General features: G+C 37.6%; 1 long non-coding RNA gene across 1 annotated transcript; it reads left to right on the top strand.

Annotated features, from left to right (window-relative positions):
* The first annotated feature begins 4,507 nt into the window (after positions 1-4,507).
* Positions 4,508-23,539, top strand: LOC125075719. The gene is made up of 5 exons (XR_007120233.1): positions 4,508-4,519; positions 13,480-13,489; positions 18,842-18,851; positions 20,870-20,876; positions 22,872-23,539. It is a non-coding gene; the product is annotated as an uncharacterized LOC125075719 (long non-coding RNA).
* The last annotated feature ends 1,152 nt before the right edge of the window (positions 23,540-24,691 follow it).

Genomic DNA, 24,691 nt, shown 5'->3' with positions numbered 1-24,691 from the left:
GGTGACCTTTACATCGCCAATAATGCGAACCGCACGTCGCTGCAACCGATCCAAGGCCTCCAGTAGGTACTTAGCGGAGCCATCCCAGAGGTGCGAGCAATATTCAACGCAGGACCGTACCTGTGTTTTATACAGCAGGAGCAGTTGAGCAGGCGTGAAAAAACGCCGCACCTTGTTCAGGACTCCGAGTTTACGTGAGGCTGTTTTTATAACAGCCTCAATGTGATCCTTTGGATTGAGGTCGCACCGAACGTCGATTCCCAGTATGGCGACTTTGCTATGTATCTCCAGCGTGGTGCCACAGAGGGAAGGAGGAGGGGAAAATGGTGACTTTTTCGCTGTGAGAGCGCACACCTGTGTTTTCTTGGCGTTAAACTCAACAAGATTGTCAGAGCCCCATTTGGCGATGAGTCCTAACGTCCTATCGAGCTCAACAACAAGATCCCTCCGTCTCTCCTCAGTTTCCGCCCGTCCAGCCGCTGCGCGTCCGTGGTATCCCCCGTGCACTGTACTGTCATCTGCATAGCAATGTATGTTCCCGAGAGAGAGCATATCATTGATATGCAGAAGAAAGAGCGTGGGGGATATCACAGACCCCTGGGGGACTCCAGCATTCACTACATGGGATTTTGAAGCGCAACCATCAACTAGAACGCGAAGGCTGCGCTTGTGTAGGAAGCTAGCAATCCAGGTGCAGAGCTGAACCGGCAGACCGTATGCCGGCAGCTTGGAGAGAAGACTTCTGTGCCAGACTCTGTCGAAAGCCTTGGAGATATCGAGGCTGACGGCCAACGACTCTCCACGCTTATCGATAGCTTCACCCCAGAGGTGTGTTACGTACGCTAGAAGATCACCTGTGGACCGTTTCGGTCGAAACCCGTACTGACGATCATTAATTAGACAGTGATCTTCTAGGTAATGGATCAGTTGGTTGTTTAAGATCCGTTCCATCACCTTACAAAGAACTGAGGTGATAGCTATTGGCCGATAATTTGCCGGGTCAGATCGATCCCCTTTTTTGGGAACCGCTTGCACATTAGCTTCTCTCCAAGAATCCGGCACACATCCTGTAGAAAGAGACAGCTGGAACAGGCGCGTTAACACAGGAGACAGCTCCGCTGCACACTTCATCAGCACTATGGCTGGTATTCCATCGGGACCGCTAGCTTTCCGCACATCAAGTGATTGTAGCTCTGCACGTACATCACGTTGCCTGATTTTGATGTCAGGCATCGTGTAGCCACATGAAGGAATTGTTGGTGGCAGCGCACTACAATCATTGATTACGGAATTATCCGCAAAGAGGTTTGCCAGAAGATCAGCTTTCTCCTGCGGACTGTGAGCTAGCGATCCGTCCGGATACCTGAGCGGTGGCAGCGAAGGTTGACAGAAATTGCTTTGCACAGATTTGGTCAGACGCCAGAAGCTACGGGAGCCTCTAGGTTGTGAAATAAGGTCATGGCCAAACCGCGCAATGCGCTGTGCATCCGCTCTTGTGTATGCCTTCCTACAAGACTTGGAAGTTTTATTGTAGGTTGCTTTCAGTGAGTCAATGTTAGATGCCCCACTAACGCAGCCATTGATCCACGCGCGATAAGCCGCCTGCTTAGAAGACACAGCATCGGCACATTCGCGAGTGAACCAACGGTTACGCGTACCCTTACTGGCGAGGTCTGAGTTAGGAATGTAGTATTCCATCCCCAACAGGATCTCACCAGCAATAGCAGCGGCGCTAGCTGTCGGGTCATTCTCACTGAAGCAACGCTCCTTCCAAGGGACTGACGCATAGTAATCGCGCAAACCGTCCCAATCTGCCGACTTATAGTGCCAAATGCGACGTTTGCTTACCGTTGGTGGCGGCAGCTTGGCCTGTGGCACTTTGGTAGATATCAGGCAGTGATCCGAAGAACCAAGTGGAGCCCGAACCTCAACCTGATATTCCACCGGGTGGCTAGTCAGCAGAAGGTCCAGTAGGGAAGGCGCTTGCCCGTCAATGTCTGGGATCCTGGTGGGCTGATCAACCAACTGGGTCAAGTCATGCGTGAGAGCGAAAGCATGGGCAGTCCTTCCCGCATGGTCAGTTTTGGAGGACTTCAACCATGATTCATGGTGAGCGTTAAAGTCCCCCAAAAACACCAGTTCCGCGTTAGGAAACTGCTCTTGCGCAGCATCTGCCACCCGACTAAGATGGTCAAATAGTCGGCTTGTCTCCAAGTCACCATTGTGGGATCTGTAGAGGCACACGTAGACCCGACTCTGACGAACCAAGTCCACACGTACCACTAACAGGGAGAAGGAAGGGTCCTCCAAGCAGCGCAGACGGTGACAACAAACATCCGTCCTGACGAACAAGCATACTCCGGCTTTCGCTTTGAAGGATTCTTCAAGCATGTAGCCGGGATAATTAAGGTAGCTGGTATCGACAGGACGGAGTATTTGAGTCTCCGTCAGAAACAACATTGCTGGCCGTGCTGTCTCGAGATGGTGGTGGACAGCATTGAGGTTAGCGTGGAGTCCACGGATGTTAACGAACTCAACCTCAAACAGCGTGGGAATGGTGGGGGTGTGCACCGCTGTACGACCGTCATTTCTTTTATGCACTGTCATGGATAGGGGGAAAAAAGAGGAAGAGACGTGAAGCGAGCGATGCGTTGCCACGATAGGGACGGTCAAAGTGTGGAGCTGTGTTTCCCCAATAAGTTGCCAGAAGAGAAAATAAACTGACCCGCCGGGCGGAAGGGCCCCCGAAATGTTGTTCCAAAATGTAACACAAATTATGCAAAAAGCTCTATAAGTGTACGTCTAGCACGAACATACAACAAATTATTTTCTCATTTAGACCTGTTTCACTTATCCAAAAAACAATTGAGGAATCAAATAACACTATCTTACCGCCAAAAATAAACACGCACACACACACACCCACACGCACACACACACACACACAAACACACACACACACACACAAACACACACACAAACATACACACAGAAACACACACACACGCATGCACAATCACACATACAAATACCCATACACTTGTGAATATTCTCTTGTCACATACGTCAACAATTTTCTTTAGACCTACTTTCTTTTTGTTATCCACTTTGTTAAATATATTATATTAAACACTCTATATTGTAATCTTTGTGGCCATAGTCTTCATGAAATTTAAAAAACTGTACAAATATAATCTGAATATGCTGTTGATTACAAATAAATAAATAAATAAATGTGTATCTTTAAAACAGAAAAAAGTTTGAATTAAATAAATATTTTTTTATATAGAAAAAAATATATTGAAAATTGGCCTTTTTTTACCCTACGAAACCCCCATGTAATCCCTTAATAAAACCGTTTTCAATAAACTTAATAAAATCCAACACAAATGCCTTAGAATAATTATAGGAGCCATGAAGTCTTCACCCACTAACTAACTTCAACTGAGAAGACAACTTTTATGCGACCGCTTCGTGGTAAAATCATTACAGTTATCCTCTCATCCTCTTTGGTCTCGTTTCTCGTTGTCAATTTGTCCAAACTCTGTGCTCGTCCTAAAAGTCCATCCTTATTATTACACAGTTTTTTTTTAAATTTACCAAACTCGCGCATCCTATACTAAGGTTCCATTCAAATCCTCTTTTTCCACTCCATTTAGAGCTCTTGTCTATAATCCTCCAATTATCACAGATCTTGGTCTGATTAAAAGGGATAAAATTGATAGAAACTCTAAGTTTCAAAGAATTTTTCATCAAAACTAGTCTCACCATCTCCTTTTATTTTTTTTTATTTTTTTCCTGAATAAAAAGGGAGAAATTCCTGAACAAATCTCCGTCAGTGAATTTCGGCCACGATCGTTCTTAACGACTAGTAAACAATCCAAAAGGTATACTATATCAAACTAAAGTATCGTCACAATCTCAGGAGCATTCTAAAATTGCTTGCACCCATAGTCCGATGGCACATCAATTCGACACGATCCGCGACAGATCGTAAATTCGTATTACTTATATTATTAAATAAAAAAATAATTAAAAGAAAAGTCATGAGATTCGATAGTTTCATAATTTTGACATTTTATCAATACAGACTAGGCGGTTTATATTTTTTATTAAACAAATAGTATAAGCCCGCGTACACACGTGATTTTTTTTCTTTGATTTAATTTTTCAATTTAAAAAAAAATTACGATGCATTAACTAAACTGAAATATGTAATTACGGACATAATATTTTTGTTTTATTTCATTTGGATTTATCTAAAATCACCTTGAATCAAACTACTAAAGTAACTTTTAAGCTAAATTATATTTATAAAAAAAAATATGGAACAAAAAAAAATAGGATGCAGAAATATTTTTTTACAATATTATCATACTATCCGAATTTATCAACAAAAGACTATAATATAATCGAGCCTTATATAAAAAAAATGTGTTCAGTAATCTTACCATTAGTAATTTCTTATAAATGGTCTGGAAAGGAAATACGCGGGGAAAAATGATTATTACTGGTGTTAGTAATATGTTAACAATTCTAATATTATATAGCGATCTTTATATGGTGTTGATGATATTTCAATAAAATATAATGTAATGGTTAATATAAATACATAGGTATTTTAATAAGATAAATAATTTGTTGCTGGCTGTATTGACAAGTCTATACTACTTAAATTATATGAAGTGTCTGCTTGTTTGAACACCCTAATTTCAGGATATACCTGAATGTGTTGAAATATTTTTCTTTCCAATATTTAATGAAATCTAATATAGAAATATAGATATATATATATATATATATATATATATATATATATATATATATATATATATATATATATATATATCTATATATATTTTTTTTTGTTCCATATTTTTTTTTATAAATATAATTTAGCTTAAAAGTTACTTTAGTAGTTTGATTCAAGATTGTGATATATATATATATATATATATCTATAAAGGTTAAGATGTTTTATTAAAATTGTCATACAGTTATTATATATTCCATTAAATAATGAAACCGGTACGTGTCGAAAGATTTTTTTAACGTGGGTAGCCCATTTGGAATGAAGCTGCGCTGTGAAACAAACGACCAAACTTGGTCTAGAACCTTGAAAAAAAGATGTAATTTGCCAATTGTTCAAACATTAAATATTCCTCGGAAACATGCATAATCTCTCATGACATTAGTCGTAAACGAACATATTATTACGATGAAAGGCATTGGGTCCTTCCACACTATCATTCGTGAATTACCAAGATTTGCATCTGAATTTTATTGCAATTCATATATGTACATACCTATCGAAACAGGTGCACCTATCGAAATAGGATTAAGAATACTTATCTCATAATTACTCTATTTAGTCGTTTTTCACATAAATAAATATCAAACAAAATGTCAGAATGATATGTGCTTTAAAAAGGTATTAATTCAAAATTAAGCTAATAAATGTAAATATCTAGAATATTCGCACCATATTTCTTAGAGACATAAATTTTAAACTGGTCTTACATGATATTAAGAATAAAGATGGAGTAATATTATACATCATGTTCTAATAAAAATAAGTGCAATAAAAATTCAAATTCTTACCAAAAAACATCCGTAATACGAAAATGAGACATAATCGAACAATAACCATTAATATTCGAAACAGCGGATGAACCACTAACCCAACCACGATCAAACTTAAAAACTACATTCAAGGACGCAGGCGGAGTAGGGAACGCGTTGTATAGCCGATACTAAATAAAATATCAGTCGCTAACGCATCGAAGATAGAAGCGCACGCGTCGCGAAAATACATTAAACGAACATCGATAATTTAAACACTTAATGCTATAGTTAAAACTTCAAACAAGTGATATTTCCAGTGGCGTTAACACATATTAATACTCATATTTAACCCAATTTTATGTAATCGTTATTAAAGGTTAAGCTCAGTGAAGGTACGAGTTCACCCTTATTGTTAGGAATTCTTGTTTATATTGAACTTGTTGAACTACTTAAGTTATTATAAATTTATGCTAAATTATTATTGATGTCCATTTAATGTCGATCAAATTAGCGTAAATAAAACAGAGGCATCATTTTTGATGTTTAAATTTATACAATGCTTTTAAAATTAGATCAATTATAATATTTATGAATGAAATATTTATGACGAGTTGATTATTTATAATTTATCACTGCATTAATGTGATCTATTTATGTATATTTTACTATTTCGTACTATAATTAATACCAGCTGTTAATTAATATAGAATATATGAATACACAAAATATTATAGGTTATGTGTGATTATTTGTAAAAGTAAACAAGAGCGGATCGTTTGTTTTTCATTTTAAAATTATTTAATGTTTAACCAGTTTGATGTATGTTTTGAATAAACAGTTGTTTGAATTTTTAGTTGCCAGAACTTTCCAGGTCATAAGTTCGTATTGCAGATAACGGAGTGATGAAAATTTGACTGTTACTAATCAAGTGCGCGTAGTGTCGACATGGAACGTAAAGTTTTCTTATTTTGGTGCGCAACATTGATATGCTGTTTCGTTGCTAGTGCGAAGGTAAGAAAATTGATATTTTTTTTTAACTATAAATTTCCAAAACGTTTCGGGTAAATTGCATTTGAAAGTATTTTATGGATTATTTTGGGAGCTGACGAGGAAAATTTATGAGGTACCTAGGCAGATGGAACATGCAATTGGCAAGATTTACAAAGTTATATCTTCAATGAGTTTTGTATTCAAATTATATGAGGCATTTATCGCCTTTACCAAATAAAGAAAGGACAATGTTTTGATCATAGATTAGAGCATTTTATTGGATCAGTTGTTAACGTATCAACCAATAATAGTTGTGTATGATTGTCATATAATTCCTGGGACATCCATACATTCCTTTCAATTTTTTCCTGAATATTAGCAGCCCGTAAATGTCCCACTGCTGGGATAAAGGCCTCCTCTCCCTTTGAGGAGAAGGTTTGGAGCATATTCCACCACGCTGCTCCAATGCGGGTTGGCGGAATACACATGTGGCAGAATTTCGTTGAAATTAGACACATTCAGGTTTCCTCACGATGTTTTCCTTCACCGCCGAGCACGAGATGAATTATAAACACAAATTAAGCACATGAAAATTCAGTGGTGCCTGCCTGGATTTGAACCCGAAATCATCGGTTAAGATGCACGCGTTTTAACCACTGGGCCATCTCGGCTCGCAAAATTATCCTTCAATTTAAATCCCCTCCTGAAACAAATGTAATTTTGAAAGCAATCCTTTTTGCCCACTCCACACCACTAAGACAGACTGTAATTCTGACAGACTCTTTATTGTTGTCTGTTGGCAATTCAGGAAAATCCGTTTCGTAGTAGGCGAAATTTTTTTATCATCCTTCAGATCAGGGAGGCATTGTTCTCCTGTCATCAAAAAGGACTAGAAATATCGCTTGTAGACCGAGACCCAGATATCCTCTCCTGCCGATACGACTTTTCTTTCTTACCCCGGATATAAATTGGAACATTCCTTTGTACCACGAGCTGGGGTGTGCGTTTACGTCAGAGATGATATTTGCGATCTCGACGCCTCGGCAGCCATGAAAGGCAGGACCTATCGATTATCTGGCTGCGTGTAGATTGCGACGACCATCCGCGAATCTACGCGTGCCTTTATAGGTCCCATAGCGGTAATGGCGAAACCGACCGACTGGTCGAGCACGTCCAAATGGCTACAGATTCCCTGCTGCAGCAGATCCCATCCGCTTCTTCGATCGTAATTCTTGGCGATTTTAATGCCCACCACGCCGAATGGCTTGGATCGCGCACTACCGATCATGCGGGTAGATCTGTTCTCGACTTCACTTTAGCATATGATTTGACACAACTAGTCACCTCGCCAACGCGAATACCAGACGTGGAGGATCATACACTTTCCCTGTTGGACCTTATACTAACTTCCCATCCGGATAACTATCAGGTTATCGTCGATCCTCCTCTGGGCTCGTCGGACCACTGTCGTTCGGAGTACAGTGCCGGTTGCGCGGTACTCACGACCTCGTTTCGTGGGCTGCCGCCGGTCCGGACCCGGTCCCGGACCACCGGGATGCGGTCCTTCTTTGCATCCTACCCATGGGGGCAGTTTTGTTTCTCGCCGGATGATCCGAGCGTTATTGCCGACTCTGTTGCCGATGTGGTACTTCAGGGTATGGAACTATTCATTCCAAATTCTGCGGTGCCCATCGGTGGCAAGTCCCAGCCCTGGTTTCTGCAAAACGGCCTCACGTCGAAAATAGGAACGTTACCATGACTGGGCTAATGCACCGGCGTCTCGTGATGTAAAGACCAGCGCATTCAGAATGGAATATAACTCTGCCTCTAGGTCCTTCATTTTTGAAGGTGATGATTGTTAATGCGAAGACGGAGTACATTGGCAGAATTTGCGAGAGACTGCCTTCAGGAACACGTGCGTTCTGGTCTCTCGCTATGGCTGTTTTAGGGAATTTCTGTCAGCCTTCCTTTCCATCTCTGCACAAGGACGGTGAGTCATTAGCCCATACCGCGAAGAAGAAAGATGATCTTTTAGGCTGTCTCTTCGCGTCGAATTCGACTCTGGATGACCAAGGAAAGTCACCACCAACAATCCCGCGATGTGATACCACGATGCCGGAGGTTAAATTCCGGCAAAGTGCAGTTCGTAAAGTACTGCTTTCCTTGGACATTCAAAAGTCGAGTGGACCCGATGGCATCCCTCCAATCGTGCTACGGACATGTGCTCCCGAGTTGCCGAGTTGCCGAGAGCCTATCCTACGCATTAGGCACCGTCCCGATCTCCTGGGAGACTGCTTTGGTGCATCCGATTCCTAAAAAGGGTAACCGCTCAGACTCGTCCAAATTATAGGCCTATTGCCATCACCCCGTTGTTCTCCAAGGTAATGGAGTCCATTGTAAACTGCCAGCTCCTACGGTATCTAGAGGAGTACCAGCTGATTAGTGACCGCCAGTTCGGTTTCCGTCGGGGTCGCTCAGCCGGTGATCTTCTATTTATTTTTTATTTTTATTTTTTTTATTTTATTTTAAAAGGATCACCAACAGTAATTACAATTGTATTACATAGGTACTTAATATATAATTTACACTCATGATAATTGTATTTCTTTTTATAGGTAATCACAGCATGCATCAAATATTCATTAATTAAAATTAGATATTAAATTTATTAATCATTATTAAAAAGAAATTTAATTAATTGATATTATTATTACAAAATTAGCAAATATAAAACGAAAAGAAAAAAAATGATAATATTGAAAAACAAATTTGAAGCATTCATATAACATAATAATTATTATTAAAGAATTTTAATAATTTAGATTTAAAAACAGTTAGACTATCACAAGCTATATCAAGGCCAGAAATCTTCGAGGACAGATCATTGTAGGTGCGAGCTAGTCTGGCTAATGGGGAATACTTTCCTAAGTTTGACTTATATAATGGTATGTGGAATAAGCCGACTGGTTTTCTGGTCACTTTTACTGGAATGTTAAAATTAAATAATTGGACTATTGCAGAACAATCAATATTGTTGTTTAAAATTTTGTGCAAGAATATCATATCTGCGATGGTTCTACGTGACTGAAGTGATGTGATGTTAAAAATTTCCAGCTTTCTTTCGTAGGAATCGTTGGTTTTCATGCAGTTCGTGCGATATGTAAGATGACGCAGCAGTCGCTTTTGTACTCTTTCTACTCGTTTTACATGAGCTTTGTAATGAGGGTTCCAAATTAGACTACAGTATTCTAGTTTGCTCCTAACTAGACAATTGTAGAGCTTGATCGTAGTAGAGGGTTGTCTAAATTGTTTGGAATTTCTCAATACAAAACCCAGCAATTTTGTTGCTGACGTTATCATGCTATCAATGTGATTGGTGAATCTTAATTCGCTGTCTAGTATAACGCCTAAATCACGTATCGCACGAACTTCAGTCAGTTTTTCAGTCTCAATATAATATTGACTCTGCACGTAATTCTGTTTTCTACTAAATCTAATTAAGTAACATTTTTTGGGATTGAGACGCATTTGGTTGTTGTTACACCATTGAGTAAGTTGGTTGAGTTCTTGTTGTAACACTTCGGCGTCAGAGTTACTTCTTATGGTTTTGACTATTTTAAGATCATCCGCAAAAAGATAGACCTTCGAGTACTGAAAAATCGATATAATATCGTTTATGAAGATGTTGAAAAGTGCTGGTCCTAAGTTTGAGCCTTGTGGCACACCAGAATGAGCTATGTATGGCTGAGAACAGTAGCCGTCTATTACTACGGTGGAAGATCTTTTTTGAAGGTATGATGAGCACCAGTGTAATAATGTCTCATTTATTCCAAATTCCCTCATCTTATTAATGAGTAATTTATGGTTCACTGTATCAAAGGCCTTAGAGAAGTCAGTGTATATAGCATCCATCTGTAGTTTGTTATCAACATTCTCAATTAAATCGGTGACATATGAGAATAGATTTGTAGTAGTAGATCTACCAGACAAAAAGCCATGCTGCTGCCAACCGATACCTCTTCCTAGATTCTTGAAAAATGATTCATAGACTAAGCTCTCAAAGACCTTAGACACAGTAGACAGGATGGAAAAAGGCCGATAATTTACGATACTCGAAGGATTTTCATCTTTATAAATTGGTACAATCCGCGCTTCTTTCCACTTTTCTGGAAAAATACCAGAGTTTAGGGAGGTGTTAAATATGAAAGTTAACGGGACAGCCAACGAGGTTGCACACTTTTTTACAAATAATGGTGGAACATTGTCTGGGCCAGCACTTATATGTCGAGTCTTTTAAGCCTTTTTTCAATGTCTTCTTTTGATAAGTAAATGTTGCCAGTATCCAAATCCAAAAATTATAATTTTTGGATTTGGATACTGATTGTTGTTGAAAATTATTGTAAGTTTTATTTTTATTAAATACTGATGAAAAGTGACTAGCAAACAAGTCACATATTTCTTGCCTATTACTTGCCTCGAGTTCATTCAGATACATTTTATTAGGATAATTAGAGCCTTTACGCCGCATATTTTTCATATACGCCCAAAAATACTTCGGATGTTTGCCAATAGTTTCTTCAATACGTAGTATATATTTGTAGTAGCATTGTTTTATGAGCTTATCGCAATCATACCGTAGATAAGAAAATTCAATTCTATCAAGTGGATTATTATATAGTTTAATTTTTTTATGACATTTACGTTTTAGTCTGATAAGTTTAATTAAGGTGGGAGAGAACCAGATAGGATACGACTTCAATGATTTGCATGACATGGGGACGAATTTATCTATTGTTACCTGTAAAATTTCATAAAACTTAGCTGTCATTTCATTTACGTTATCTAGTGATCCAAGGGTATGTAACCAATCAATATTATTAAGATATGCTAAAATAGAATCGTAGTCAGCTTTATTATAATTGTGCAATCGCCTAGTATTAGTTGTATGAATGGAATTTGATGACTTTATTTTTAAAACAATTTCTAATGGTGGATGCCAGGTATCTACTTTACGTATTGGGAATTGACTTTCTCTGACATTCATGATTGTGTTGGATAAGACTAAGTCTAATATCTTTCCTCTCGTATTTTTGATAGTGTTAAATTGATTTAAATTGTGTAATGCAAAAAAATCTATTAGGTTACTTTTGAGCAGACAATTAGAATAGTTACTTGGGATTGCGTGATGATTGTTACTATCAGGTTGTATTGTCCATGTTATAGAACTCATGTTGAAGTCACCCAGTAATAAAATTGAATTATTTGCTACGCCTAAATTGTTATTATTTATAATTTCAGTAGTATTATTAATAAAAGTTTCCAACATATTATGGGTAACCGGTGGAGGAATATATACTGCGCAGACTTGTAGATATTCTGTGCTATTGCCAGAATTAAGCTCTATTGTAAAATTAAACCGTCCTTTTTTACTGCTATCATAACCCCACCACCAGTTTTCTTATGACTAGAAAGAGGAGATGTTTCACGATCACGTCTATATACATAATATCTATCATCGAAGATCTCTGCATCATACACACTATCTTTAAACCAAGTTTCCGTTAAAACAATGATACTGTAATCTGAGTTAAGGACTTGATTTCTTACATCTGTTAAGTTCGAACGAAGTCCTCGAACATTCTGATAATAGCAGTTTAATGAATCGAATAGAATCTATATACATACCACTACTTGTTTATAATTATAATCAAATTACGATAAATTTAAAAGAGACTCCGAATTTTTTATAAGTTTATACTCCGATGATTTGACATTTCCGCATAAAATCTCGGCCGTTCTTAATCCAGACGAATTCGTATTTGAGTTTCTTAGCTTTGATACGTGCCTCTGCATGTAGTTTCTTTGTAGCCGGTGGCAGATGTTGAGCAACATATATAGGACGTTTCTCTCCTCCTATGCCTATATGGCTAGTATTAAGCTTGTCTTCTTTGCGTTTTGCTTGTTTATTAAACGAGATAGTCGCTGCAAGAAAAGTATCTCGAATTCTTGGGCTACTGAATTTAACTAGTACAGAGCGTGGTCGGGGACTGTCTCTGTTGATTTTCATAATTATATAAAATACTGCAACTTTGTATATCAGTATCAGATAAGTTACATTTTACAGTTGCAGCCAATTGTTTCACTGTCAAGACTATGTTTTCAGACCGATGTTCTGGAATACATTGGATTTCCAGATTACTAGCTCTAGATTGATTTTCTACTAATATGAGACGAGCCTGTAGGTCACTTACAGTTGTTTATAGCGTTTTATTTTCAGACTGTAGGTTTTTAATTAATTCATTTTTGGCAGATAAGTCCTTTTTAATGGTTTCGTATTGGTCTTCTAGAAAATTTATTGAGGCTAAAACTTCGTTAGTTTTTGAGGTAAACTCATCCACTATGGTTTTCTTGAATACATCTAGCAGAGACCTCATTTCTTCTCTGACAATAGATCGAATGTCATTTAATTCTAATTCAGTTGTTGTGGATTCTGTTATCTTCCGTTCACTATCTTTTATGCGACGAGTAACATACTGGTTATCATTTTTCTCTTGAGTCGTATATGTTAGCGAGCTTCTAATCGGTGTATTTGTGTTGTCACTTTTAGGTCTGGCGCAGGTTGGACACAGCCATGTATTTTTGTAATCCTCAGTCAATTCATTGAAACATACTTTGGATGTTGAAATACATTTATAATGATATCGTTTTTTGCATGTATAACATGACAACATTCAAATTTATTTTTAAATGACATTATTAGTAGATTTTAAGCTTTTGTAAAAATATTATTTGTTCAGGAGGAAGGATTTGAACCATGGACTTTCGTTATTTGTAACTTACAGCAATCGTAGTGCCTATTAGACCAATCGCTATTTAAGTTGATATTCGAATTTGCGCATCCGCTTCTACACTCAATGAGTCAAGCACGAGTTCAGTTTTTTAAATTACCTCCAATAAAATAAAATGACCCGCACTCATAAGACACTTTTTGCACGAAGTAGTTTTATTTAATTTTAACTAACATTCGTTTTAGTGCTTAAATTGTTCACTATTACACATAAGTCCATTGGTTCCAGTACAAGAAACAATGATAGGCACACTATACAGTTCACGCTTGGAAATAATGTTGTGAAAAAAAAAAAAAAGAAAATGAATTTAACCCTATTGTGTTCTTCAATAAAATTTACACTATTTTACCACTAAATACTGTAGTTTTATTATTGTGATGAATATGCACAAAAATACGCACTTTTTATATTTTTAATAAAATTATTTTAACGGAGCAACAGTATATACGTGTTCGCTCCTAGTTTACATTACTCATAAATGGGCGGAAGCAGTTGAGAGTATGAGGCATTAGCAGCCAGTCTGGACGTAGCGAAGGCCTTCGATCTCGTGTGGCACAAAGCGCTTCTTTCGAAGCTTCCTTCCTATGGGCTTCCTGGGAAATTATGCAATTGGATTACAAGTGTATTTCTTCGTTAAACAAAGTCTGGAACTGGGGCCGGCTAAACCTAGTCCACTTCAACCCCAAAAAGACGCAAGTTTGCGCGTTAACCGCCAAAAAAACACCATTCGTCAATTGGAAGGCAAAGCCAAATTGGCATAAAAAAACTCAGTGTGCTCAGCAAGGCAAAGGACAGTGTTTCGCCTAAGACTATACAAAGCGCCAATTCCGCCTCACATGGAGTTCTGCTCTCACCTCTGGACGGGTGCTCCCCAGTACCAGCTCCTTCCATTTGACCGTATCCAACGTAGAGCAGCTCGAATTATCGACGATCAAGCCCTTTATGAATCATTTTTTACCCAATTATTATTATTGTGTTGTTTAAGGTTGTGGGTGTTTAATTCCGTCTACTAATGGTGTGCCTTCAAAGTTAAATTGAGCTTGTAATCTTGACCGCACCGATCAGTCTCTATCGTGTCTTCTCCATCGCACGTGACATTGGCGAGATAATCTGTGCCCTCTTGGCACAAATAAAAGCCAAAACAAAAAATATTTTCAGTTTAGAAATTCAATAATTTTGTCGAATTTATTTTAAAAGAATGTTAACATGTAACGTGCGCCAAAATTACGTTACATTATCCCCCAACCAAAAAATAAAAGAGGAGCTCGCTCTGAGAGACTATTTTATTCGACTCTACAAAAGAGGTAGAGATCGACTCTATGAATCAAAATATTAGAGTGACATAACAGATAACTAGATAACTCTACAAAAGTTGGTAAAATATGGACAATACTTGTTTTTTGTACCACACCATAACAAAAGTTATTTCTAAACATAAGTAAAGTAAAGAGAAAGAACTCTAATATAGCCCCACTCGAAAGCAATAAGTTGTCTAACTTAACTTTATTCAGAAAATATAATATAAGTAAAATTAATTATCAAACACCTTAACCTTGGAGATGAGGACTCAATATAGGCTTACTCGAAAGTAATGAGCAGTCTAATAAAACTTGTTTTATTTAGAATAAGAAATTATAAAGTAGTAAAATATTACCTTACTCGAAAGATGGAAAAGTTATTAAATTATTGGGTCTATAGAATATACAAAAATGGTACACCAAGAACACCAACTTCAAAATGGTTTAAATTTCTAAAACGAAATATACGACTAACATGGCCAGCCCAACTCCACCAGCTTACCAAGCACAGAACAAAACAACAAACAATTGTGTCTGTGACCGGCTCAACTCCACCAGCTTACCGGGCACAGAACAAAACAACAAACAATTGTTTAAAAAAAAATTGGTAAATTCACAAAATTGGAATATCCAAAGCATAGTCAAAACCAAGTTGGACTAAAGTTATAGGTAATAATCCAATCTAAAGCATTATTTCTATAAAACTTTAACCAAAAATAGCTTATTACTAAAATATGTAATAAAGTTTTAGACAAATAGCAAAAAATGTTATGTACAAAATATAGAAACTAAATGTTATAAACAAAAGTATAAACACAAAAATATTGCAAAAACAATATTCTAAAAATATTACAAACAATGTATAACATCTCATGAGTCAAAAGAAATAATTGAAATTATTTTTAAATGGGAATCCAAAATGTCCTAAGTTGAAATTTAGTAAAAATACATTTGTAGAAAACATATTCGAATGGGGATCCTAACTAACACCTAACACTATCATCTATCAGAATTTGTAACCTATATAATAATCCTAATTCTATTAACACTAGGAACAAGATTAAACTTGTTACTCCAAGTACCCGATTACACAGGGTTAGTAACTCTTTTTTGGGGCAATGTATACGTTTTTACAACAGGATCCCAGAAAACGTTCAAAATTATTCAATTATAAAATTCAAAAGAGTCGTTAAAGAGCGTTTGTGTGCTAAAGGATATTACAACACTAATGACTTTTTAGTTGACTGCACACCTTGGGAATGAAATGATCGCCTCCAGGCTGTTTCAAACAACTAAAATATACTTATCATTGTACCTACATGGAAAATGGTTAAAAAAAATAAAAAAAATGTATCCCGCTGAGTTTCTTTCGCCGGTTCTTCTCAGGTCCGAGGTGCTAAATTCCGAACCGGTGGTAGATTTTTGACAATCAATAAGCAAGTGCAAATACTTCTATATTGAATAAAGATTTTTGACTTTGACTTTGACTTTAACACTATCATCTATCAAAATTTGAGACCAATTCTTTCATACTTCTCATTCAATCATCTCTAACAAATTCCTCAATACCCAAAATCTAAATATAACTCTATAAAATATTTTAAAGTTTTTCCAAAATTATACTTTAATAATATATTTAATATGATAACGACAGTACCTTTCTCTCAATCTTTTAATACATAATCATTATTACTATCAGTATTTAAAACGGGATATTTACCATGTTTTTATTTTTATTTGGTGGAGCTCGATATTTCGACATTATCTACGAATGTCTTGTTTACGAGACTGACGTTTGCGGGTAGATGTTGACGGCATTAGAAGTGTCCATATCGGACTGCCTCCTTTCTCGTACGTTTGTTGCGTAAACACCACCATTACATACCTCGACTGGTACGAGAAGCCATTGAAATTACTAAATATAGTTATTTCAATAGGGAAGATGGGTTTCAACAGTTGAAAGAATGGAATCCAGTGATAAAGTCAGCAAACCCTTGAACAAAAATATAAAAAATTCGCGAATCGATACGGTGAGTTTCGTTTGTAAAACACGGGATCGAGTTTCGAGTGCAAATTAAACAAATAGTAGGGGTGAAAGTGACAATGTTATTGGTAGATGTTGGAGTAAATGTTATCAAACTGTCCTGGCTTGGTACAAAGGGTGCACCCCTCACAGGTAGTAAAATAGTAAGGGAGCGGCGAAATCTCTTAAGATTTCTCCAAACTGCTTGAGGGGGAGATCGAGGACTAAGGGATTCACAGAAATTGGTCCAGCCCTGTTTTTTCTTTTTAGAAAATAGTTTTTTTTTTTAAATTTTGGCATCTATACGCTGATATTTGATGAAATTCTCTGTAGTCATAGATACATTATATGACTCTTCGGCTTCAGATCTCTGTTGGACTAAGGCATTACAGTCTTCATCCCACCAAGGCGGAGATAAACAAATTTTTTTATTAATATTTTTTTGTGGAAAATGGGAATCGGCGGAGGATTTGATAACACTAAGAAAAAGCTCGTAGTAAGCAACAGCATTTTCACCATTCACATAATCAGGGAGGGAGCTTAACATGACATCAACAGAGTTAGAATATGCTAACCAGTTAGCATTTTTATGTCTATATTTTAAAAGAGGGGATGATTTGGAGGGAACAATGGATCTGTTGTTTAATGAAAGAAGGATAGGGAAATGGTCACTTCCAAACGTCGATGGAAGGATATTCCAAGATAATTGGGAGGATGGGGAAGGAGATGCTAGGGATAAATCAACAGTAGAATTAGGATTCTGATTAGGATAAACTCTACGAGTCGGCGAACCATCATTGAGAATGCAAAAATTTACATCATCAACGATGTCATGACAAGGGAGCAAATCCATCACATAAATAGGAACCTCATAATATATGGTGGGCACTAAAATCCCCCATAACAAGAACGGGGCTTGACAGGGAAGATAAAATGGAGTGTATCTCAGGAGCAAGTGAAGGGTTAGGGCGGGGGATGTAAATAGATAAGAAGGAAATGTTGAAGGCTTTGATAGCCACAGCATTGATGTGATGGCTAAAAGGAGGTAAGGGGATTTGGGAGAAGGGAATGGAGTGCCTGATCAAGATGGCACTACCTGCATACTCATCACTTCTGTCATCCCTTAAACAGGAGAAACCCGGTATTCGAAATCGAGAACCGGGAATCAACCATGTCTCGAAGATGGCAATAATGACAGGTTTATACAAATTAATAAGTGAGAGGAGTTCAGGTTGCTCAGGACGGACGCTTTTGCTATTCCATTGAAGGAATCTGATTGGGACCATTGTGGAGGATGTTTAATAATTGATTTAAGTCATTGGCAACGTTGGACGGTAAAGGGATTTCATTGCATGTGCTAAGGATATTTAGGAGAATTTTGGTAAATAATTCCAATAAGTTAGGATGATTATTAGGAGGGGATGGGTTGGCAGCATTTAAGGCACAACCATTAGGAGACGAGGAGGGGCAATTGCTAACTATGGCTTGATGGGCATGCTTATCATAACCCTTCCCTTGAGGAAGTCTAGGTCGGGGAGAGCGGACAATGGTTTGTCTGTATGATTTACTAGGACAGGGGTGGACTTCGAATGACTAGGGTTAGATGGGATGTATGTAGGAACGGAGAATCTACGGACATTAGGGAAGCGAGAGGCAGCTTCCATATAAGAAATATTGACCTGAGACATTTATTTTAACTGAGTGCTGTCGTGAATACTCTGGACAATCCTTATCTGTGGCAAAGTGTTTGCCAGAGCAGTGTAAGCATATAGCATTATCTTTAACAACCTTTGCCAGGTAGGATTTGACCTTTAAAAGTTATGACTACCGATTGAGTTGGGATCCAGGACACAACTCCGTTCGTTCGTTAATAGTCTTGCGGTTAAGACGTCTCAATTTTATCCATGAGGAAGCTCAGTTGATTCCATCAGATCCTCCATAGACCAGTCCACTGGGATGCCTTTAACTAAACCCATTCTGGTAATATTGTAGGTAGGTATACTAGCATTGTATTTGCAAATTTTTGTTTATTTAAAAATTGTCCAAATTTAATAACTCGTATAATTAATTCCCTGCAACTGGATCAGCAACTTCCCGAGAGACGTGGACAATGAAAGGACCTGTGTCGTTATCCATATAGTTTTTAGGGCCATAGATAAAAGAAGGATTTACATAGACAGTCTGGATAGAGGGACTTGCGGTAGTAGGGTAGACTACTGTTTTCTTTACAGAGGAATCAGGAGAATATGAAGACTTATCCCCGGAATGTTTGCGAGAAAAGGATGTTAAGGGATCAATTTGTAGTTCTGAACCCCCGAGATCGGGAGGTTCGGGAGGAGGGTCGACATCCATTATATACTAACTACTGTAACTTAAATAATATAATATATCTATAAAAAAATAAAAAATAACACTCACCGTAACCGGATTATGTTAGTAAAACCCACAAACCATAAAAATTAACTATTTGCACTGAAAATTTATAAAAGAATTACACAGAATTATCATAAAATCACAGATATATCTGTGATTATAGATATCACTAACACCAAAGCTAACGCAAGTGAAAGAAGACAAATGTAAAAAGATCAACTCAAAGGTAATATAATAAATCCTAATTAGTTCAGGAATGCATAATGCATAAAAAGCGCATTTTTATTTTAAATGTCAAAATTAGCGGTAATTTTAAATTATGCGTAAACATAACCTTAGAAATAGTAGTCAAAATCAATTGACAGATGACATCCAATATTTTATGTTAGAAATTCAATCAGTTTTTTTTTCGTAAACATAGCCTTAGAAATAGTTGTCAAAATCAATTGACAAATGACATCCAATATTTTATGTTAGAAATTCAATCAGTTATTTTTTTCACTTGCGTTAGCGTTAGTTACACGTGTTAAGAGATTTTGAGTGTTTTCGTTTAATTCTTTAGTATATTTTATTGTTAATAGTGCTTTAGTTGGTAGTTGGGTTAAGTGGTGTTACTAATATTTGTAAATTTTGTGAGTATTTATCATATTTTAATATTTTTTAACTTCTAAGTTTTATAATGGACGTTGATCCTCCTCCTGAACCCCCTGATCCAGGTGGCTCAATAGAATCTGTTCCCGATACTATTTCTCCTCCCTCTGTACCTGTTTCTCGAAAACGCCAAGGTAATGATTGTATTAATTCCGACTCTAATGTTAAACAAACTATAATTCATCCTAATTCAGCAAATCCTTCAATACAAACTATTTACACCCATCCATCCTTCTCTGAAGGCCCTAAAATGTATTCCGACGATAACAAGGGTCCTTTCATCGTTCATGTGTCTCGGGAAGTATCTGACCCAGCTTCAGGAACTACTATACGGGCAATTAAATTCGGACAATTCCTGCACACTCATAAAATTAAGAATATTATTACCGATGGTGTTAAGAACATAGGCCGTAACAAAATTTCAGTTGAATTTTCAACAGCCCAAACAGCAAACTCCTTTCTAGTGAATCCTATTGTTGAAATGTGCAAGTATAAAGCTACTGTACCGACTTTTAATGTAACTAGAATGGGATTGATTAAGGGTATTCCCGTGGACTGGACGATGGAAGAACTGGCAACCCCAACTGTTGTAATTACATTTAGAGGTCAAATACTTCCTTCAAAAGTATATTCCTACCATACATCTCTTCCAGTAGAAACTTACAGACTTCCCACTATCCAATGCCTTAATTGCTGCCGTTATGGTCATATTAAAACCCAGTTCCGATCTCAACCTAGGTGTTTTAAGTGCTCCAAATCCCACACAGGTGAGTCTTGTAGTGTAAGTAAGGATAACATTGAAATAAAACTAGTTTTTAACGGATTTAATCGCGTATATTAATTATTTTAACATCCCCCATTACACAGACGTATCGAGCACTTTGCAGTGTTCGTGGTCACGGGCAGACTAAGGTGACATTTGTCTGTTCGAATTACAAAGAATTATTATTTACAACTACCGCCAACGATTTCTTAATTGATATCTTGAGTAGCGTTCCGGTTGCACGCAGAAGGCACTAACTGTATCTTTAGGTCTTGCAGTCTGTTGGATTTGGGATTTTAAATTTTTAATAAGTGGATCCCAAGTGTTAGAAAGTCTCCAACCATCTTCTCTATTGAAGTTCGGATGTTTTTGAATTTCAATAGCCTCGCGTATCATTCTAGGTATGAATCTGTGTTCTCTAGCGAGGATCTGTGGTTTATCAAATCGAATAAAATGGTTAGGTTTATCTAGAGCATGTTCACAGACTGCAGACTTTGAAGAATATTATTGGCATCTCCTATATGTTCCTTGACCCTAGTACCGATACTTCTCTTTGTTTGACCTATGTGTAATGGGGATGTTAAAATAATTAATATACGCGATTAAATCCGTTAAAAACTAGTTTTATTTCAATGTGTAATAATCGCGAAAATCTAAGACTACATTAAGTAAGGATAACGCTACTTGCTTACATTGCTCTGGTAATCATTTCACAACAGACAAGGACTGTCCAGAGTTTTCTCGCCAACAATCGATCAAAATTGTTATGTCTCAGGATAACATATCATACATAGAAGCATCCTCTCGATTCCCTCCTGTACGTAGATCCTATGCAGAGATTGCAAAGGAGATGTTTACCCCTCCCACATATTCTCCAATTCTTCCTAGTCAACCTATCCCTTCAACTACCAGGTCCTATTGGAAGACTGTTATCAGTACTCCTCGCCCAAGATCACCTCTTGGGAAAGGGTATGATAAACAGGCCCATCAATCGATTGTTAGTAATTGTCCCTCTACTACTCCTAATGGTTGTGCTCTCAATCAAAACACTCCTAATCCTCTTAATACCAATTCCAACTTCTTAGAAATGCTAACTAAAATACTGCTTAGTATTATCTCAACATGTAACGATATCCCCTTACCGTCCAACGTTGCTCAAGACATATGTCAGTTATTCTCCATCCTTCACAATGGCCCCAATCAGCTTCCTTCAATGGAACTGCAAGAGCGTCCGGTCTAAAAAACATGAACTCCTCTTCTAATAAGCCTCCATAAACCTGTCATTATTGCCATCTCTGAAACATGGTTGATCCTTGGATCCCGATTCCGGGTCCCAGGCTTCTCCTGTTTTAGGGATGACAGAAGTGATGGTTATGCTGGGAGTGCCCTTTTCGTTCGGCGCTCCCTTCCCTTCTCCCAAATTCCTTCATCCCTTCCCAGCCAGCATATTAATGCTGTTGCTGTTAGAGCCCTTAACATCTCTTTTCTTTCCCTGTATATTCCTCATCCTAATCCAGCTTTAATTCCTGATATATCTGCCATCTTCTCCTCTCTCCTTAGTCCTATCCTTGTCATGGGTGATTTTAACGCCCATCACACCTCCTGGGGTTCAACTTTCTGTGACCCATTTGCTCTCATGTTGATGGACATATTTGATGATGCTAACCTCTGCATCCTCAATAATGGCTCACCAACACGTAGAGTATACCCAAACCAAAACCCTAAATCCGCTGTAGACTTATCCCTAACCTCTCCATTCATTGCTTCTCAAAATGCTGAAATGTCCTTTCATCATCTTTTGGTAGTGACCACAATCCCATCCTCCTTTCTTTAAATCACCGATCTATTCCCTATATTAACTACAATCCCTTATTAAAATATAAATTAAAAAATGGTAACTGGTCTGCATATGCTGAGTCTGTTGATTCCATGATCGACGCCCTCTTTGTTTCACAAGACTATGGAAATGTTATTCTTTGCTATGATCTTTTCCTTGATGGTATTTTAACTGCAGCTGATCTCCACTTCCCTAAAAAACACACCTCAAAAAATCATTTGCTTTCCACCCCCTGGTGGGATGAGGAATGCAAGCGATTATCTGAACAGAGACTAGAGGCTGAAGCATCATACTCATTGTGTATGTCTTTGGATAACTTTTTTAAGTATCAGAGAATCGACGCCAAATTTAAACAATTAATTTCTAAAAAGAAAAAAGTTAGTTGGATGCATTTTTGTGAATCCCTGAGTCCTCGTTCCTCTTCCTCTGTAGTCTGGTCCCAACTTAAAAAATTCCGCCGATGCCTTAATTCGGCCCTTCCTCTAATACTCCTTCTGAGTAGCCTAACAATTTCGCTGATAAGCTCGCCCCCCCATTTGTCCCCTATGAGGACAGTTTTCTAAATTCTACGCCAGCATCCACATCCACTTTGGATGAAATGGATGCCCCCTTTTCTTTTTCCGAACTTCAATGTGCGTTAAATGGTTTATCTGATTCTACTCCTGGAGAAGACGGCGTTCCTTACTCTTTTATTTCTAAACTAAATGATAAAGCGAAAAAATGTTTTTTAAATATAATTAACTCGGTTTTTATCAAAGGAATTGTCCCGCAATCTTGGAAGACACAAATTGTTATCCCGATCCTTAAACCGGGTAAAAACCCTTCAGATTGCAGCTCATATAGACCGATAGCTTTATCATCAACTTTGGCAAAGATCACTGAACATCTGTTGAAGAACCGCCTGGAGTAGTTAATGGAAAGCAGAAATATACTTGCTCCCTCTCAATTTGGCTTTCGGAAGGGTTTGAGCACCATTGATAGTCTAAGCATACTCACAACAGACATTCGAATTGCCTTTGCTAAAGGAGAGTACCTTGTGGTATTTTTTCTAGATATATCTTCTGCATATGATAATGTCCTTCTTCCGTTGCTCAGGCAGAAAATGCAACAGCTGAGTATTCCACCGAGGATAGTTCATCTCATATGTAATCTGTTAACTTGCAGATCAATAACGGTTAGACACCAACATCTCTCACTTGCCTCCAGATTCGTTTGGAAAGGTCTACCTTAAGGCTCAGTACTCAGTCCTCTGCTATACAGCATATACACCCATGATCTCGATTTGTCTGTTAACAATTTTTGTAACATATTTCAGTATGCTGATGACATAGTTTTATATCATAGATCTAGTTCCATTGAAAATTTAACATTTCAACTAAACTCTGCTTTGCATTACCTATCCCAATGGCTCTCTGACCATGACTTATCGCTTTCGATAGCTAAGAGTCAAGCAGTGATTTTTACGAAAAAAAGACGCATACCTGCCTTTGATTTGTTTTATGAGGGTCAACGCATTAACTTTGTAGACAAAACAAAATTTCTTGGTATTATTCTCGATCACCGACTGAACGGAATTTCACACTCTGACCATTTAGCCAAGAAATGTGTAAAATCAATTAATGCCCTTAGAGCAGTATCTGGAGTATGGTGGGGAGCTCACCCTTATACATTGAAGTTGATCTATAACGCAATAGTTCGTAGTCATTTGGACTATGGACTGTTTGTTCTAGATCCCTTCAATAAATCAGCTTCAGAAAAATTAAATAAAATTCAGTTCAAATGTTTGCGTATAATCCTGGGGGCGATGAAATCCACCCCTACTAATGCTCTACAGGTTGAGTGTGTTGATCCTCCTCTACAGATAAGGAGGCAATATTTATGTGACCGCTTTGTCATCAAATTGTTACAGCTACCTTCCCATCCTCTATTGATCAGATTAAACAAACTATCCCACCTTTGCAACCCAGATAGTCCGACATCCTCATTCCTATTAAACAGTTTCCTCAAGTATACCAACCTCCCACATCCCCTTTCCACTTTTCCTTCTAATCCTCTTTTTTCCATCTCCTTTAAAGCTCTTATTTATAAACCCCCTATTATAACGAATCTTGGTCTTATAAAAGGTTCTCTTGATACTAGCGTCCAATTTCAAAGAATTTTTCATCAAAATTGGCCAAATCATCTCCCTATATATACTGATGCCTCTAAACTCTCACCGATCGGCTGCGTTGGCGCAGCTTGTTGGATACCCAAGTATAAAATAGCGCTTTTATTAAAATGCCCCCCCTGAAACCTCTATATTTTCCGGTGAGGCCATTGCTTTACTGGAAGCTATTATGTATG

The sequence above is a fragment of the Vanessa atalanta genome, chromosome W (assembly GCF_905147765.1).
Source record: "Vanessa atalanta chromosome W, ilVanAtal1.2, whole genome shotgun sequence".
Taxonomy (NCBI): domain Eukaryota; kingdom Metazoa; phylum Arthropoda; class Insecta; order Lepidoptera; family Nymphalidae; genus Vanessa; species Vanessa atalanta.
The sequence above is the reverse complement of the archived record's forward strand: the minus strand, read 5'-3'. Positions and strand labels throughout refer to the sequence as shown.